The sequence below is a fragment of the Pygocentrus nattereri genome, chromosome 12 (genome assembly GCF_015220715.1).
Source record: "Pygocentrus nattereri isolate fPygNat1 chromosome 12, fPygNat1.pri, whole genome shotgun sequence".
Taxonomy (NCBI): Eukaryota; Metazoa; Chordata; class Actinopteri; order Characiformes; family Serrasalmidae; genus Pygocentrus; species Pygocentrus nattereri.
The window spans coordinates 6,880,816-6,895,454 of NC_051222.1; the positions used below are offsets into that span (position 1 = coordinate 6,880,816).

A 14,639-nucleotide genomic window follows, 5' to 3' on the forward strand; every position below is an offset into this window, starting at 1 on the left:
AAGCCACCCAACTCTTGGTACAAGCAGTGGTCATCTCACGCCTCGACTACTGCAATGCCATACTGACGGGCCTCCCGGCCTGTGTTGTAAAACCACTGAAGATGGTTCAGAATGCTGCAGCGCGTCTGGTCTTTAACCAACCAAAACGGGCGCATGTCACCCCACTGCTCATTGAGCTCCACTGGTTACCGGTTGCTGCTCGTATCAAATTTAAAACTCTTACGATTGCCTACAAGGTGTTAACAGAGCAGGCTCCTTCCTACCTGCACTCGCTCCTAAAGGCTTACAGCACCGCCCGGCCGCTGTGATCCTCCAATGAACGTCGCTTAGCTTTGCCAAACATTCACACAAAGCAATCGAGACTGTTCTCATACTTGATTCCCCAATGGTGGAACAAGCTACCTTCCACTGTCAGAGCAGCAGCGTCCCTCGCTATTTTTAAGAAACTCCTGAAGACAGAGCTCTTCAGGGGGCACTTGCTCTAATCGCCTCTTGCAAATCTAACCACTACCAACCTCATCTCCTTCTTGCCCTCCTTCCCTTCTCTACCCCGCTATTACCCTTTGGCCTCCTTTAAGGCCTGACTATGTTTGTTCTATGTACCACATTATTTGTAAGTCGCTTTGGATAAAAGCGTCTGCTAAATGTAAATGTAATGTAATGTAAAAGATTAGATTTGCTTGTGTAATGAGAATTTGGGGAAAAGTCTTGACTTGTCAGATACTAAGTTAATAAAAAAGGTTAGGACGTTTCTTTAATATGGCCCTTGATCACTGGAACTGCCCCCTGTTAAAGGTGAATAATGTGTCCATTTTTTTCTCTACAGATATCTGTCCTGGCAACTCTTGTTGGGCGTGATTTAAAGCACATTACGTGGAATATCCTTACACACATCTTTTCAGACAGCGTGGCTAAAGACATCAATTGGAAAGGCGTCAAAGAAAAAGAAATTCAGTGCAACGGCAGCCAAAGGTGTTCTTACACGCAGGTAGAACTTGGACAGAGATGCTTTTATGGAATTGGAGCATTAAGATTACTCACTTCCATCTCCCCACTTTGAATGCTTAAAGGCCAATGTACAGTTCTAGACTTACAGTCAAGTGATTTATTTATTTGTTTCTGTTCTGGTCATCATATGTGGTACTGAATTTTCAGATTTAAGTTCATAATGGCTACCTAGGCTAGAAGTGCTAAAATACCAAACTAGCTAAAGTAAAGTGACGTGTTACAGTAGTACGGAGTCTGTGGAATCGCGCTTCATGCCTCTGGCACAGAGAGAAATAGTTGAATGACTCTCTGACTCTTTTTGAGGGGAATACATACCAGTCATGAGTGGAACTTGGCACTGGCGTGTCTGATTTGAGTGCTCTCCCATATCTTGTTTAAATATAATCACAGAGATCGGTACCTTTCAGCTCGCCGTTCTGCTAACGACCGCAGCAGCGATGAACAGTAAATCTCTCAACTTTTGGGTTTGCCCTGGTCTGTGTGAAAACTGTATGATGCCTGAAGTTTGTAAGGCTAAAATTTACAAAACCCAGGATGATAACCCAGGAGGACAAGTGGCACAGTGTGGGGGTGAGTGGGTGTGGCTGTGGGTTCTTAGTCATTTCAGAACAATCTACTGTTCCATCATCGTTCTGGACAGAGTTCTTCCCTTTCTTTCCTTTTATTCTTTCAGTTCCTAGATTCTTTCTAATTATTTGAAAGCTGTGAAACGGTGTGAATTATTCTCTATATTTTCAGGAAACAAATTGGTTTACATCAGTGCAAAGGATTCCAAATTTTCAGTAGTGTAATTTAGAATTTTGTTTTATTTTACATTACAATAATTTTAGGTACAGTGATTTCTGACTGTTATGTCTTCAATACAGAGAACAGAAACTCAGTCTTGACGGTATGTATATTATAGCCCAGGGGCATTTATGGTTTTTGGTAATTATATGTTCTGTTCTGTTCGATCATTTTTACTGAATGAGTAATTGACTGAATTATTTATTTTTCTCTGTGTTCAACTCATTTTTCAGACAATTGTGTTTGATTTATAAGTTCATCTGTACTCTGGTGATAGAAATGAGCCCTGAAAAATGAGTTGTTCTCTAACAGTTTTCTTTCTTAGTTGTGCTTTATTGGCAGCATTTTTTTCTCTTAAAGCTCTTTAATGTTTTCTTGTTTTGTTTTTTTACTTTTCAAAAAAAATGTGAAAACAGTGATGCTTAATAAATTTTTAAATGCATATTATTTGTTTTCATGTTTGTGTGTTTTATCTTTGTAGAAAAAATCTACTTCGAAGATATTTAGTATCACATTTAACTGTTTGTGAATGTTGAACACGATTGCAAGTTGACTTTGGAATGGATCTGGCGTAAATCTGGCAGATCAAGGCCAAATCTGTTCCAAAGCTGACCTTCCATTATAAACTGGGTCAGGTCCAGATTTGGGCCAGGTATGAAGATATCTGCGTCTGTTTCAGCTCTGGACCAGATGTAATGATCGTCTTTGCTAATATGGGCCAGATTTGAATCTCTTTTGGTGCAGATCCGCAAAACGGATCAGTTCCAGTATTGGGCCGTTGTGCAAAAAGACACCGGCCAGATCTGCTTTGCGAATCCGAACTTATTTAGTGTAGCAGTGATGTGCCTATGATAATATAAATAGAATATAATTATATATAAATAGAATAAAATTATAAATAAATAGACAAAGAGATAGATGGATAGACAGACTGATAGATATATAGACAGATACATACATAGATATATACATAGATAGAGAGACATGGATCTATAGATATAGACAGACAGGCAGACAGACAGACAGACAGACAGACAGACAGACAGACAGACAGACAGACAGACAGACAGACAGACAGACAGATAGATAGATAGATAGATAGATAGATAGATAGATAGATAGATAGATAGATAGATAGATAGACAGGTGATCTGTATCTCAGATCAGCTCAAACGCGAATGAAGAAAATTCACTCACTTCTCACTTTTACAGCCGGGCTACGTCACAGCGCTCGCACTCACTATGATGTCACGGCCGCCCCAACGGGTCACCACGGCAGCGCTTCACAAGACCCAACACAGCCCACCGATATGCCTGAACAAGCCTGGATTCTGTGCTTCTGTGACCTCAAGTGCGCTCTGTACTTTCATTTCCAGTTGGTGCGATGGGGAATTTTAAATTTGGATCAGTAAAAGACGCCCATTTATTCTACTTCTGTGTGTTTATTTGATTTTATGATTAGTTTGTGAAACTAAAACAAAGCTACTTCTTGATTTTCCACAGAAAATCCACAGAACCAAAAACGAGACTCGACTGGTTTTTAAAATGAAAATGGAATGACTGAAGGCACATGGACTGTTAGGCGAATCCTAAAATAACCAAGTTTCCTGGACGCTGCAGAATGTATAGACCTTTACTTCTCGCTGAAGATGTTTTCAGTCTGACCTGAAAGCCTAAATAGCAAAGTTATGTCAGTATCACTGCAGAACATCATCAAAAGCTAATTGAAAAGGTGGCCATCAATGTATAATTTGTCCACAACTCGTGAGATGCGTTTACCAGAGAGTCTGTGTTCCTTCACAATAGGATACATAACATCTTGCCTCGCTGATTTCTCTCCCAACTGGTTATTAATACCAAACGTTGCTCCTTTTAGTTCTCTTTCTGTTTGTAGTGTTGGAATTCAGCGATTACTGGTCTGAGCTGGTTTTGTGAGTGGGCTCTGAGACGGTGCGCACGGTGGAGGGTGATGCTTTTCACTGTCGGCAGCTTCAATTTCATCTGCATAAGTCTTTAATAGTTCAGCGTTGTCCATTTCATTTCAGGGGTTCCAGAAACAAGATTGTCAAGAATAGTTTCTTTCATTTCGTTGTTCTCTTTTCTGATGAGCTCAACTTGTGAAGTAAGTAACGCCACAGAGTTTTGGAGTTCTGTGCTTCAGGAATATGAGACCTGATCAACAATATTATGTTATATAAGTTTACTTAATATACAAAATGCGTGTTTGAGATGCCAGTTTTCCCATTAGAGGGCGACATGCACTAGGTGATGAGTCAGGTGATGTCAGGTGGTTTAAATCCACAGGTAAACGAAACAAGAAGAAGGAAAGCTTCACTGAGACAAAACTGAAAGCAAGTTTCACGTGAAGACGCCTGAAGAGAAGCAGAGACGATTACAGACGTTTTGGATCTCAGACGGTAGGCCTTAAAATAAAGAGAAAAGCAAATGTTTTGATTATTATCTAGTACCTTAAAGTAAGAAAAGTTGTGTGACTGTATCTGTTGATACTGTAAGTTAACTTGGTGGTGGAGTTACTCTAAACTGGCTGACACTGAAACTTATTTTATTCTCTGATCTCTGACACAGCCCTTCATTTTAAGATGCTCTGTTTGTGTTATTTAGAACATCTTATACAGTGTTGGTGTTTGATTTGAATTACGCTAAAAAATGACTGGCAGGAGTGGCTGCCAAACAAAAACTGTAAAGTTAAAATAAAATAGATTTTAAAAAAGCTACAGAATCAACAATTTTACGGAAATTTACAATAAAGGTTTTTCAGAAAAGAAATGTTATTTTCCAGATTGTTCCTATAATATTATGATCAAAAACCTTCAAGAAAATGATAGCACAGACGGTTCTGCAGATAACTTATTTTACAGATTTTTCCCAAATTGTCATGATCAAAAACCTTCATTATAGTGATAGCACAAAAAAGTTTAACAGATGTTTTTTAATTACTACAAACACCTGCAACAAAGTCAAAGTTCTGTAGAGATTACATTTATTGACATCAACAATAACATTCAAGCAGTGACAAAGTTTCACATTCATTTTACCCACTCAAAAATGGGCCAAATTTATGGCCCCACCAAATAAAGTAGATAAGATGGGCCAGAAGTCACAACTTGAACAACCAGTTAATTATTCAAGCAGACAAAATATTAAACTGTCATTCTAATGATGTAGACAAGGAGTGCAAATTTGACCAACTGTTGACTGATTCAATAGATACGGTTAGATGACAAATTAGACCATCCAAAGGAACTTCCTTTCAAACACATGCGAAAATGTTTCTGTTTAGCTTGTCCATCCAAATTCATCACGATATTCGGGACAAACTCAATTTGTCAGAAAGCTAAAAACAAAGGCATAAAGGAGTCCAAATAACATGATGAATGCATTTCCAAAATTGTCGACCTTCATCACAATGGTAATGTCCCATAGCTCAGCATCATCCTCATTGCTGTCTCTTCAAATTGTGTAAATCCCCATTGTTGACTCACGTCCTTCTCTGCATCACTGACAGACCTGGACATAAATACAAACACAATCACTGAGCGGTCAGAGAAGTGGACAAGCAGAAGTCTGCATTTTCAAGGCTTGTGAAAAACACGACTTCAGTTTAGCTCTTCACCATCATCAGCTCAAATTCAATCAATATCAGATATTAGCTGATGTTTATTTTGTACTAATAATATTAGGAATATTATAAAGTCCTAATTTACTGATGCAATTGTCAACAATGACCCTACAGTGATCCAGTGATCCATCTTTAGATAGATTTTGATTCTGAATCAGCTGCAGGTACAATGGATATTGTTGATATTGAAGTAGCATCTCAAATCCCAATGGGACTCAGATACAGTGAACATGCAGCCACTCCATCAAATGATCATTTTAAAGCACACTTTCATGTGCTGACATGTTAACCTCGTCTGAGTCCCTCTGCTACATAATTATGACTCTAGACAGTTTTCTTCCAAGAATGAACTCCGAGATGCTATTTCAGCATCAGCGCTGTTCTACCTGCAAAATTCAGTCTAATCAAGTCAGTAAATCAAAGTCTCCTGCTGGTTATATGTAATCATGGCAATGAATAAAGCTGAATAAGTGCTGAATCATTAGATTGGAATCATAACATCATTTTGTCAGTTCTAAAGGCTGTTCAGCACCACCTTCATAGCGACTTTCCTTACTGAGGGGTTGGCAACACTGGAGCTAAGCGACCTGGAGCTTTTCGGTTCATGTGAAATATTCCGACATACAGCTTTTACACTGCACTCAACAACTGACTGAACAGCTGAAAACTCAATGAAAACCAAAGACGTGTAGTGTTTTTATTCTACGGTACCTGCTGCCACCACCTTTGTTGAACCAGTAAGGTTTGGTGAAACTGAGTGTTCACAGAATTAAGACCCCCCCCCCCCCTCCCCCCTCCTATCCGGTTACCTTCACTTTTAGACTGGGCTGCATAAACGATGGACTTGAACATAAACACAGCTCACACTACGGTATGGAGAATAACGGGGAGAGGGTTTTCTTACCTGATACTGCCACAGATCCCGTGTGACCTTCTTCTCTGTCCATATTCCAGTTTATCTCCACTCAAATTCGCTCAAAATCGGAATCTGACCAGCAGATGTAAATAATCCAGATGGCGGATAAACCGAGTGGGGCAGCAGCTCTAACGGAAATTCTAATTCGACCGGGTGAGGGCGGGCTCAGCTGTGATTGGCCAGTTTCCTGGATGACAGTCAGATTAGCCAATCATGCTCAAAGAAACACGGTGAGACAGCCAATAGCAAATGTTACAGTGTGGTAGCATAGCAACAGTAGGAAAATATGACTTAGAAAATATAGAAAATAATAATAATAAGTTAGTGTATTTCGTTAAATTGTTAGTATGGACATAAACATTTATATTATATGCTACTTATTTAAGTACAGATAATTAGTGTCTTTTTACAGAAATTTGCATGTAAATGTACAAAAAAAACCCCAAAAAACAGAAAAAAACTATCACTATTGTCACTATTGGCAGAATCCTTAAAATATCAGTCAGACTGTTAATTTACAGATGATGTCCATAATTATACAGAAATTTGTACTCAATAAAACAAAACAAACAAAAAAAAAAAAAAACAGAAAATGTCCATAAATGTTTAAGGGTTATTTCCTGTCAAAGTAGGAATTTTTTATAATGTAGGTTTGCTGGGAAAAATTAAACAGTTGTTACTTTTTGCTGTTTTGTTCCATGAATCAGGGAAAATGGTTTGAACATAAAGAAGTCCTCTGCACTGCGTCTGTGCAGGGAGCACTGCTGTTCTGGACTGTGTCACAGTGAGAGCTCTACTGGTCTAGAATGCATGTATAAACAGTTGTTTAGCTTTAGTTCTCAAGTTTTGTTTTTCAAAGCTTCATATTTTAATTTTCCGATCAACCTTAAAACTAAATTTGCTTCTTTAAACTATTTACACTAAAACTATTATGAACTGTTTCAATGTTATTGTTTTGGTAAATGGACACACAGGTTTATTTTTATACACGGATTTATCTAAAAACATTTTCATTCATTTCATGGTCATTATTGTATTAATTATAACAATAAAGGCATATGTATGAATGATGTCAGGACACAATAAACTGTGAAAGAAAGTTTTCCAATATATGTTCCAACCCCAATTCCAAAAAAGTTTTGATGTTATGTAAAATGTAAATAAATGTACATAAAAACACAATGCAATGATTTGTAAATCTCATAGACCCGTATGTTATTCACAATAGAACATAGAACGTATATCACATGTTGGAAGGGAGACATTTTATTATTTCATGAAAAATATTAAATCATTTAGAACTTGATGGCAGCAACACAGCTCAAGAAAGCTGGGACGGGGCAACAAAAGGCTGGAAAAGTAAGTGGTATGAATAACTGCCAGGAGCAGATATTCACACCTAAAAGTTAAACTAGGTAAAATGAGTCTGGCCCAGAGGGATCTTCATCGTTTACCATAATATAAAAAAAACAATAAATAAAGGATTAAACATGTCGAGCTGCTAAAAATTCACCTTAATATGAACGAATACATGTTTGTAAAATGATTGAACTGGTTTTCAGACTGGCCCAGAGTGACCTTCACCATTTAAATTACCATGATATATTGTACAGAAAGCTTTTTTTCTCTAAGTATGCCAATATAGAAACCAGTGGCATAACTAGAGGAGGGCAGGGTCGGTAGTCACACTGGTTTCTGTGGCGAAGTGGGGCCTGCAGCAACCAACCCCCCACCCCACACATATTTTATTTATTTACTTGTTTATTTTGATTGGTCCCCTAAAGGTTCAGATGACACATGGGTACTGGGAGATTTTCTGCTCAGTAGTCTGACTAGTCGGTAGTGCAGAAGATGAACTAAACTAGAACACAGCACAGCCACATTCATTAATAATAGTAATGAATTAATAACTTCCCCCACCTTCTGCCCCCCTGATTTACCACATAATTGGTCTTCATAAATCAATAAACAGTATTAAATCAGAGACGTGGAGTAGAACTAGTTGACTGGCTAGTTTAGTTAGTGAGTTAGTTAGTTTAACTATCGCAGATGGATGAGTGGAGGAGGGAAAGGTGGAGTTGAGAGGAAAAGAGAGACTGTGCTCAGAATATGAAATATTGTATAAAAAAGCCTTAGTTCTATATATGCACCTATATACACACAACACAAAATTATTATGAAACATTTGAAGACATTTCTTTCACTTTTAACATAATTCATAGACATGATATTATTGATATAATTACAACAATGATAATACTATTAAATGAATGTTTTAGACAGCACAAGTAAACCTGTTTGTCCTCATCCAAACATTAACATTGACACCGTTCGTAGTATGTTTAGTGCAAATGGTTTCAAGAAGCCGATTCACTGCAGTTTTACAAGATTACACAGATTAATGATGGAAACTGACTCGTGCTGACAAAGTGGACAGCGCTCGGAGTCACCGCTGTTTATCCATCCGGATAAAGGATGTCTGTAGATCTTTCTTGCTGCTCTGCTCTGCAGCAGTAACAGTGTAAATGTGAGTGATCAGTGTGGCGAGCTGTAGCTTTGAGACCACCTCTTGGCTCATGTCACTCAGAGGTAGTTTGTGTTAAACATGTGTAATAGTCAGAAACGTGATAATACAAATAGTAGATTTGAGTTCACGGAATTCCAAAAAACTTGGATCTGCCTCTAGTTGCTTGAATTCTTAGAGTGATATTTTAGCCTTCACTTACATCTGAAGCCTGTTATCTCAGCCAGCTGCATTTGCTGTAGTGACATCCAGTTCATTATAACCTGTAATTCAGTATCCTGTTCACTTCATATGAGAAACTCTCCACAGGAAGCCGAGAGCAGTGTGTCCAGTGTCCTACTGCGTCTGTGGAGACTGAAGACCTCATGATGGAGCCTCATCACTTCAGCAGTGGAGAGGGAACCTCTGACTCAAAGTGAGTTACATTCTGTTAGTATTCATTTTTACTTTTTTCATTTTGAAAGTGGTTAATAATGTCTATTCAGAACAGTCTCAGCTGTATGTCATGGTACTTAGTTACAGTGTGTTTTAAGCTAGTAAATTGAAAATGTCAGACTTAAATGAGGGTGTATGCTCATATGTAATAAGCAGTTTGTATTTGAGGATGTAGTGGTTAAAATTTTAAATATTACTAATAATAATCTTAATATAATTAATATTATTGTTATTAAAAATTAAGGATTCAACTTTGGTGAACAGTGGTGCCCAGTCACGTACCTATAGAACTGTGGCTGTTATAGAGTTAGAATATTACTGTTTTTGTATGTAGTTGTCATCTAATACCCATGTTAAACTCTTTCTCTTGTGTCTCCACATCATATTTCCAGACTGCAGACATACAGAGCAGAATCTCCAGAGCTCAGCTATGTGTCTATGAAGAGCAATGACTCAGTGATTCACCCTCCTGTTCTCAGTAATGAAGGGTCTAGTACTGACCTGAGGTGAGACATAAACTACATGACAGTGAGTTTCTGCTGCACGTTTCAGTCTAAATGGTAAATACCGTATATCTGCCTAGCTGGATTATTCGAGGTGTGAGTACTGGTAAAAAGTCGGGGGGCGAGGGGGGAGCAAGAATACCCTACATTTTCAAGAATAAGTTAGAAAAGTGCTATAAAATCATGATCTTTCTTCTAAATGTTCATTTAGGAAGCTGGACAATTGATCAGGGCGTTTTGACAGCTTGACCGCTCCCCTTTTAGCTTAAATAAATGTTGACCCTAAATCTTCAATTTATTTATATCTCTGTTGACAAAAGGACAAGATTTATTTAAATACATTGTCCTTGATAACATTTTAATCCTGAGAAGGTGGAAATTAGATCTCCTGATATTTTACTTCCAATTGCTTCAGATATATTCAGCGGTCTGATGTAGCTCTTTGTCCACATTAATGTTTACATCTCTTTTTGTGTGTCTCTACGTCACATTTGCAGCCTGCAGACATTAAATGCAGAACCTCCAGAGCCCAGCTGTGTGTCTATGAAGAGCAATGACTCAGTGACTCAGCCACCTGGTTTCAGTAATGAAAGTACCAGTACTGACCTGAGGTGAGCAGCACATTTCAGTCATAATGGTAAAATTTTTCTCCCAGGCTAGGATGATAAATGAGCAGGTGGAGGATTAGAGGAGGAGCATAAGGAACATATAGAGTGGTATCAAAGAGATCATCACCAGCTTTAACAGCTGAAAATGACCACCTGACTCTCATGACTTTTCTTCTGAAAGTTCATTTAGGGAACTGGACAACTGACCATGACTATATAACAGCTTGACTGGCCTCCTTTAAGCTTAAATAAGTGTTGACGCAAAATCTTTATTTGTAATTTACAGGCCAGAGTAATAGAGCACACTGCGCTCTCTCTGATTAACAAATAGCATGTAGATCTACTCTTTTTTATTAGCATAACGGAGGAAAAAATACAGAAGTAAACAAATATATAAATGAAGAAATACATCGTTAAATATAGAATTATAAAAATGCATAAATAAATAGAAGATGTATTGAACTATTTATAGTTTTATTTCCCAAATTTATATATTTATATATATATTTATTTTAAATGATTGTCTTCTTATATTCTATATTCATTTTTAAATTGATTTATTTATGGTTTGGTTAGTTTATTTATTTATTTTCATTTGATATGTTTTGTCCTCCATAGTGGATACTGGATAGGCTGTTGTTGGCAGAAGCATTGTGGGTATAATGATTGTTGCACTGCTGTCACCCACTTTTTCACAGGCCTGCTCAAAAAGTTATTTCTGCTTATGCTGCTGGGTTTGTATTCCTGTGGTTCTGATACAGGCCATGTACTCTAGACTATTACATCTGACATGGTAGACATACCTGGGAATAGGATTGAGTGGTAAATTCGGCACAGATACAAAGCTGTTATTATCCAACTCAGTTGAACAGAGCTGAGAAACTATGAAGCTGGTCAGGGGATTGTATGGATAATTTTCTATAGAAATCTGTGCTAAACAGATACAGGTGCAGCACTAACATACAAACCTGCTAAAACTCCCTGCTGCTCCTTTGCCACTGCTGGTAAAACTTTCTAGGCCTGCCACTATGAAGGTATCTCACTTAAAACCTACTGTAGGATTCAAAGAACAGCCCTGAATAACTTTTAACGTGGGATTTTTAAATTGTGATGCTCTGAATATCACAAACTTTTGTCAGTCCAGTGAGTGTATTTCGCTCTGAAAGGCCCGAGTATGGCTTGCATGAAAGGTAACAAACTCTGATGAAATCTCACTCACACAGATGTGCAGACAGCCGTCAGGATGGACCTGATCAAATTCCAATGTCAGATGCTCTGTTTACATGTAGGAGGAGCGTATGAGGCTGAAAGGTCTAATTCAGTACTGGCAGTTTTTTCTCCTCTGTGTGAGGGAATATGCTTCACACTGCTAGTGGTGCATTTACATGTTTTTCTTCTTTCTGGAAAGCGTCTCTCATGCAGCATGATTGGGAAACTGTATACTGCAGTTCTACACACCTAGTGTGTAGGGCTATATGATACAGACATAAAATGCAGTGTCTGATAAAGCTGTCAGATAACACAATGTCCATATGAGAAGTAATAAGCTACTAACAGTTTGTTCTGGCAATATAATCCCATCTTTCTGCTGCTACTTGTGAGCTGATTTGATTTAATCGGTTCTTTCATCACTCTAATGATGAGTTCATCATGGAAACTTATATCATGATAACTAGAAAAATACAATTTAACATACAGCCGTAATGGTAAGAGTGAGTGTGTCAGTACTACAACACATTACCTTGTGTGTACACATTTGCTTGTGTCTCACTCTCATTCTTTCTTCCATTTTCTCTTTTTTCGCTAGTTGTGTCAAGGATGTGTCTCTCCAGTCTCAGTCCAAATGTGGAGTGTGTGAGCAGATTCAGACAGATCCAGTCTCTATCAACTGTGGACACACTTTCTGTAGACAGTGCATCAACAGCTACTGGAGCCATTCTGCTGAGTCAGGAGACTTCCCCTGTCCACGCTGCAGAAAGAGGTTTAAGACACGTCCTGTTACACATCCATGTTCCAATACAGAGGAGTCCATGAAGCCGAATTACTGCCATCCAGTGGGTGATGTTCTGCACAGATATCTAGAGAGACACAAAACCAGCATGAAGAACAGATATGAGAGCTTATTTGAGGGATTCAAAACACAAGAGAATAAAACCCTCCTGAACAGGATTTACACTTACGCTCTACATCATAGAGGGAGAGAGTGAAGGAGTGAATGAAGAACATGAAGTTTTACAGATTGAAAAAAAACTCTGGAACCAACACTGTCAAGATACACCAATTAACTGTTTAGATATCTTTAAACCTGCACAGTGCCCTGTAGGAGAAATGGAAGAAGAGAGCACCAGAACTGTGATGGCTGAAGATGTCAGATATGATGAAAGAGAAGAAGATAAAGGTCCACAAGTGCAAAAACTCAGAACTGTACTGACTAAAGGCATTGTTGGCATTGGAAAAACAGTCTCTGTGCAGAAGTTCATTCTGGACTGGGCTGAAGAAAAAGCCAATCAGGATGTAGATTTGATGTTCGTGCTTACATTCCGAGAGCTGAACCTGATTAAAGATCACCAGTACAGTCTTCTTAGACTTCTGAGTGACTTCCATCCTGAGCTCAGAGACCTGGACACGAAGATATATGATGAGTGTAATATAGTGATTATATTTGATGGCCTGGATGAAAACAGAATTCCTCTGAACTTCTTACAGTCTGAGAACCTGTCAGACATAACCAAGGTATCATCACTGGATGTGCTGATGACCAACCTCATCAAAGGAGAGCTGCTTCCTTCTGCTCACATCTGGATAACCTCTCGACCTGCGGCAGCCAAGGAACACAAAGTGGTCTGACAGAGTTTCTTTGGAAATGCTGCTAAGAGGAGCTGTGCGTAAAGCCTTAAAGACTGAGAATGGAAACCTCGATCTATTCCTCCGTTTTCTGCTGGGTATTTCACTGGAGTCCAATCAGCAGCTCTTAAAAGACCTTCTCATTCAAACAGTGAGCAGCTCAGAGACCATCAGTAAAACAGTTAAATACATCAAACGCATAATACAGAGGACCTTCCTTCTGACCGATCTATTAACTTGTTCCTCTGTCTCACTGAAATGAATGACCAGTCTTTATCCAAAAATATTCAGAACCATCTAAAATCAGAGGATTCCTCAAAAAAGAAATTCTCTTCTGGAGAGTGTTTGGCTCTAGCTTACATGCTTGTGACTTCAGAGGAGGTCCTGGATGAGCTCAACCTCAAGAATTACAGCACAACTCAGAAGGGTTATTGGAGGTTGATCCCAGCTGTGAGTAACTGCAGAAAGGCTATGTGAGTGTTATATCTGAATTATTGTATTTTAGTATTTGAATTGATGAGGGTCAAGTTGCTAAATATCTTTTCTATTTAATAATTGGATAGGATGGCTAACAAATCGTGCAAAATAACAAACTGCCTCAGTCTATATATTAGAAATATTCCGTTTAGGTGAAACATCATTATCTTTGGAGATTACGCCTCAGTAACTCGGACCTGTCACAGATGCACACATCACTGCAGTGCTGGAAATCCCACTGACAAAACATTGAAAATCTCTTTAAGACAGTGTCACATTCCATAATGCAGTTATTATGAACAACAACCAAACAAATGAGAGTAAAATTTACACATTGCTATTATGAAATTTAAGATAAACTTTTTAAACTTTGATTGTGCATCAGATTCACACAAGCAGATGAATCTTAACTTTTTGGGAGTGCATTGAAAGAGTATTTGAAAAGAATAAGTTAACGTGCCTTTTGAGGATGTGAGGGAATGATCTTCTTTTGTCATTATCTTCAGTATATTGTTGGTTTCGCATTTGAGACCTAAACATTGAGCTATACCTTCTTTTTGTGCCTATGCGTGTAAAGTTAACATGCAAAGACATATGAGATGGTCCAAAAAATCTGTCAGTACCTCTTTGAAATGATTATTTCAGCCTTTACAGGACGACTCACAGAAGCGCACACTCATCATATTCTAATGTGTTCTTTCTTCTTCATATTTCATTCAGTTTAAAAAATATATATTTCATAGTGCTGCTTAAAGTAGCATAGTGGGTTCAAAACGCATTATGATAGCAGTGTTAATTTTTTTTTTTGGCTGACACTGGAAGAACAATTAACAATTAATATGTTGTAAATTTATTTAAGTTTAAATCATGTGTGGCTTTCACCTTATCAACCTGCGGC

At 38.1% G+C, this 14,639-nt stretch overlaps 2 long non-coding RNA genes across 2 annotated transcripts; one reads left to right on the forward strand and one right to left on the reverse strand.

Annotated features, from left to right (window-relative positions):
* The first annotated feature begins 4,128 nt into the window (after positions 1-4,128).
* LOC119264768 lies at positions 4,129-10,419 on the forward strand. Its single transcript, XR_005131201.1, has 3 exons — positions 4,129-4,211; positions 9,702-9,815; positions 10,310-10,419. It is a non-coding gene; the product is annotated as an uncharacterized LOC119264768 (long non-coding RNA).
* On the reverse strand, positions 4,773-6,472 carry LOC119264766. Its single transcript, XR_005131199.1, has 2 exons — positions 6,339-6,472; positions 4,773-5,322 (listed from the first exon to the last, which is right to left on the reverse strand). It is a non-coding gene; the product is annotated as an uncharacterized LOC119264766 (long non-coding RNA).
* Positions 10,420-14,639: the final 4,220 nt, after the last annotated feature.